The sequence below is a fragment of the Glycine soja genome, chromosome 10, assembly GCF_004193775.1.
Source record: "Glycine soja cultivar W05 chromosome 10, ASM419377v2, whole genome shotgun sequence".
In the NCBI taxonomy this organism is placed as follows: Eukaryota; Viridiplantae; Streptophyta; class Magnoliopsida; order Fabales; family Fabaceae; genus Glycine; species Glycine soja.
The window spans coordinates 5,347,846-5,353,845 of record NC_041011.1 but is presented as its reverse complement, the minus strand read 5'-3'; positions in this window follow the sequence as shown (position 1 = coordinate 5,353,845).

Here is a 6,000-nt window from a genome sequence, read left to right as displayed (position 1 = left end):
TGCATCCATCCTTGTACTTCTATGCACCGTTGGGCGTTGGCTTTACTTTCATTAGATTATTATAACTTTCACTTGTCTGAAAAAAAAATGTATTAAACACACCTTAACAAGTAAATGTGTTGATTATCTAGAATTGAAACCAAACTAAATGAAAGTGTTCCAATACAAACCTACGTAAAACTGCAACTCAATGAGGCTCTATTAAATTTGAGAGATGAGCATCAGAAGCCTCATTGACATAATAAACAGAGAGAGGTTATCCTCCATTACAACTATTTAAGGGTTATAAGCTCTGAAGGAATGCCCCCCATTGTCTCTCAACTTTGCTGCACATGTCACTCACCTTATCTGTCTCTGTCACCTTCACATACCCATCACTGCCCACAAACTTCACCTTGACAGAGTGTGTGTTGAGGTGATAGTGGGGTGACAGTGAGATGAAGTGTTTTGCTTACACAGAAGCCATGGTCATGAATTAACTCATTGTCTCTCAACATTTTGTGTGCCAGAAGCTTTGCCTGTAAATTTCCACATCCAACTCCTTCCGAATCTTCTGTTTCAGATCAAGAATGGTTTCTAATAATGACATTTCTATCTTAGCACTATCTTTCCACCATCTATTGTGAAAAACACCGTAGTTTTTATGAGTTCTTGAGCAAATTTGGCTACACTTTTCTCTGGCTTATGACGAGGAGAAATGTTAGGGAATGGTGAATGCATGTGTAGTCGCTGTCGTTACACTTAATGGACTATTGCTAACAAGAAGTCACAAACCTTTTGTTTAGAGCTGTTGTTAACTTTGTGATGTGTTAGTTGATAACATGTCATTTGTTTTCTGAATATTTTTTTTTATCATGACATGTTATCTATTACTAGAGCCAGAAATATATCTATCTATTACATGATTTAACTACTAAGTTGCACATAAAAACAAGAGCGTAATGGCTTTCGTGTACCTTTAGAGATAGCATACTAAAATTTCAATACTAACGAAAATAATAATAATAATAAAAAGGTTGAATTATAATTTTGGTCCTTCTAATTTCATAAATTTATGATTTTTATCCCCTTAATTTTTAATGGTAAGATTTGCTCCTCCTAATCTGTTAAACTGACAATGTTGTTTTGTCTATTAACTGATTTCTGTTGACCGTTAAACTCAAATACTGTCTAATTAGTAGTCTTATTTCTATGAACTAGAAATGTATCATAAATATCCAATATAACACTACAAATTTCATAATTAATTTCTATGACTTATTAGAAGTAGCCTTTGAGAAGTTAGAGACCTTCCTTCCCCTGCACCAAGGGTTGTTTGGCGTTTTGCATGATTACCTTGTTGTTAGTTATACTCTACCATTTTTTTTAATAGAAATGTGCTCAATGTCCAAGAAAGGAGAATAAACGAATGATTAAGATATGATTTTGATTTTTAAAAACGGAACACTGAACAAAAATCTTTAATCTTTATCAGAAGCCTCAAGGGCTCGTCTTTACCTTCCATTGAGCACTGTACAATCAAGAAATGCCATGCCAAACAAGGACTTGATGTATGTAGCTATATAGACTTTACTTTTATAAATGAGTAGACACCAAGGTGATGTTGTTTCGTTTATTTTACGTGGCTGAGACTTTTTGCACACCAATATCAAACTTTTGAAGGCATGCATGTGTACTAAAGGTAATTAATGACGAATCAAACTAAAGGACATGATGGCTATCAGTTGACAGAAGAAAGATTAAAGTGCTAGTTCGAAAGTGACCATTTTATTTTCCAAGAAACGTTAGTAGTTAGTTTGTTTCTATCTTTAGAAAAAAATTCAAATCTCAAACTCTCTCTTCCTCTTTTTTCTTTTATTTCTAAGAATAAATATCAATTAGTATTCTTAGACTATTGACTCAGGAATTAAATATATATATATATATATATATATATATAACCTTATTTTGTTTATAAATTTTTTTACATCCTCATTGCTAAGATACAAAATAAACTTAGATTTAGATGTAAAGTACTATTACCAAAACAAATAGAGTTGAACTCAGAATCCTGGTTGACATAATAAGCATAAGAAGGAAGAGGATCCTCCGTGACAACATTTTTAAGTCTAAGCATGACCATATCGGTCTCTTTCAAAACACCTTATCTAAAATGTGAAATTGTATTCTGGAAAAATGTAAAATTTTACATTCTAGATAGATCTTTTCAGAATGTAAATGCAAATGTAAACGACTATTCTTAAAGCCCTGTTTTTGTCTATAATTTTCCAAGGTCAAGTCTCAACTAAAGGTTTTACTTGCCTAGTGTTTGAAGAGATGAAAACTTGGATCAATAGGATTTGTTGGTCATTTGCAAACTTCTCTATGTAAACTACTATTACATTCACCCATACAGGTTAAATTAGACCAATCTAAAATCTAATTGAACTTGACTTTTCTTACAATGGACCAATTTTAGCTCACCACCTAATCTGTACCATGCCTAGTAAAAAAAAATCTCATAAGAGAAAAACAAACACATGCACGCAAAACAAAGGAATTGAAACGCATCTTTTTATACTTGTATTTTAATAGTTAATTTGATATAAGATAAACGAAAAAGTAATGTATGTGAAAGATGATGCACATGTATTTTATGATTGTATCTTCAACCGGAATTAGGACATGGCTTAGGATCCTAAAAGGGGGAAATTTATAAACCATTGCAAATATTGGTCGTGATCATAAAGCTCAATTAAGCTGAAGGTTTTTAAGGACATTAATTATAAGCAAACTGATGCAAATCAAGTTATCTATAATTTTTTGTGTTTGGTGAGAGATTGTCTCCTAATCTACTAAATCAGAGATTAATTTTGTTCGTAGTGTAAATGTTGTTAGTTCAAGAAAATTGTTCACCACGTGTAAATACAACAGAGTCTTTTATCATTGCGTCAACTCAATACATGGATTCCGAATTTATTTATATATCATTAACTAACTCAAACAAAAAGCATTCACTATCTCTGTAGTTTATATGCACTCACCAAAACTTCCAAAAGAAGAGTGTAGAAGGAAAAAAGGAATGCAAAGATGCCAAAAGATGTCTAGTTTCAGCACGCGTTATATGCTCATACTATGTTGCAAGTATGACCCATGAGCAAGACATTGCATGCCAACACTTCATCAAGGAAATTTCACTTCATGGTTGCCCCAAACAAAATATATCTCGTGCTTTCTTTTGATAAATACGGCATCAAGAGGAAAAGGAAAAGTGTCATTATTGTTGTTTCCACTAGATTCTAAGAACTAAAAACAATTTTTAGGGGCTGTATAGGCTCCATAAATACGTTGCTTCAGCAGGCCAAGTCCATCATAACCATTTTTTTTTTTTTTTGCATATGAGGCATGTACATCGGCTGGGCCACTACTTGTAAGACAACGTATGACAACGTTGTCAAATCTAACATCATGCACTTGTCTTGCTATCAGTAGAAACTATGCTCACATATACTTGGGAATAAGTAAGAATTTCTCTTTTAACAAGCCCCTCTCCCCTTCCCAAGAAAAATAACATTGATAATGGAGGCAATCAATGAACATGCACCAATTTAATCCATAAGGACAAAACTTCAGATACAACTTATTTTGATTTTCTTTTTGATCGGCCGACAACTTATTTTGATATATCAATGCAATTGATGTAAAATTGTTTCAGTGATCTCAAATTCAAGTCTTAAATATATAATTGCATTAAATACTCTGAAGTAAAATCGAAAAAAATGCTCCCTATAATAACTTACTTGACTCAAGTAAGATTATATCCTATAGAAGATACATGTGATGTCTACAAGAAAAAATAATCTACCATATCTTTAATGAAAACCTTTATTTCATAAATTACAGAAGTGAAACTCCATTTTTTTTACAGAATGCTAAAGGCATGTAAGAAACTGTATTTAAATTTTGTTAAATCCATAATTATTTTTCAAGAAATCTGTAACCAAATCCGAGATGAAGTGACTTCAATTTTTTCTAGTGGCTGAATTATAGTGCCAAGGTGGGTAAAATACACATGAAACTAAACCTTGGCCCATTCTATTTTCCACATGCTTCTGACAACTGATGTGTTGCAATGGTAACAGTCCATACTTGATCTAGAATATCCAAAAAATTACTACCCAAATTGATATGTGTTCTTTTGCTATATATATATATATATATATATATATATATAGTGGAAGCAGAAGCTCCAATGTTTCTACCACTTTAATATATATTATTGCTGTATGGTGACATATCAGGAATAGTACATTTTGCCAGAAAATCATTCATGGCAGTGCAGGAAAGCAACACAAGCCAAAGCAATCATCAGCAGCAGCAACAGCATCAAGTTTGTGATCCCTGCAAGTCTTTTGGCCAGAAGTGCAGCCATCTTGTGAAGAAGCAGCGAGCAAAATTCTACATTCTTCGCCGTTGCGTAGCCATGCTTCTGTGTTGGCATGAGCACTGAGCCAAGGCCTAGGAACTAGTACCATCTTAGTTTCTCTATATTGTTTTTATCATAAAGATTGTAACTGAAGAGTGTCACTATATATGTGATTCTTCACATTGTGACATTATGTGTTATGTTTAAGACGTGAAAGAGGTTAGATCAGTTTCAACAACTTGCATAATTATTGAACAGATCTTCTTTTTCAGCATGTCAAGGGTCTTTTGAAACTCACAATTTGAGGTTCAGTTCATCATGGTACTGAAATTTATGTGCATCAGTATCTCTCTACTTTAAGTCTTGAGGGATTTTATTACTTTTATTATTAATTTTAGTTTTCTTTTTCAGTTGCTAGTAACACTAATTTGGAAAGTAAAAGCTGCACTGATGAGATACTGAATTATAATAATGTAATTTAAAAGGTGTATAGAGACTCATATGTCTATGCATGGTTGAATTATGGTGCAGAAAGTAACTTTTCCTTTATACTAGAACCTTTTTCTTAGGAAGTGGGTATCTTTACTATTAGTGTTCTTGCAGTGCCTCCATTCATGGCTTTATCTTTACAGTCCAAAAGGAAACTTATTCCAGGGATTCCATTCTACAGTTAAAGAAGAACAGAATAATCTACTAAACACTAGCTTCTGGCCCATGTATCTGATTTTCTCTTGTGTATTGTTCTTACATATGATAAAACAATATGCAATCAGTAACAATGTTGCAGGCATGTGTATATAAACTTTAATTGAAGGGGAAAAGAGGAAGAAATTATAGCTACCCTTCTTCTCCTTGCACCCTGGCCTGGACAAACCTTCTAAATGATATGAAAATAAAAACAAACAAGAAATTGTTGCTTGCTAATATGCTGCAGAGGTTGAAGAGAGCTAGCTGTAATCTAGCATTTAAAATAACAGGGGATTGGATAAAAATACAGAAAAGAAAGGACTAAGACTGTAGTTTTTTTCCGCTGTGATACAATCACGAATCTATATATATATATATAATAAGTATGTTGATTTTAAAAATAATTATCCTAAAATTATAATAAAAATAATTTTTTAATTAAATAAGAATATAAAACCTTTTACATTAACAATGTATATTCATTAAACTAATATATTAATTAGTTTTTATGTCCTTCATTTTTGAGTTAAAATTTTTCTTAATTCTTATACTTTAAAAATGATAATATTTATCTTCTTATTTTTTATATTTGGTGAATTCCGTCTCTCACCCTACTTGTGAATTTCTTTTTACAGCGATGAAATTCATCAAATATACAAAAAATATGAGAATCAAAATTATTATTTTAAAAATATAAAAGACTAAATAAATTTAATAAAAAATAGAAGAATCCAAAATATACGAAGATAAGATAAATTAAAATTTTCTTATAGGTCAAATTTTATTTATTTTTTGTAAATTATTTTATTTTACCTTTTGTATTTGTAAATATATAAAATTGGTTTGAAGTTATGGAAAAAAAAGTTTATTTTTCTTTCATAATTCATCTTAAAAAAATCCAAATAACT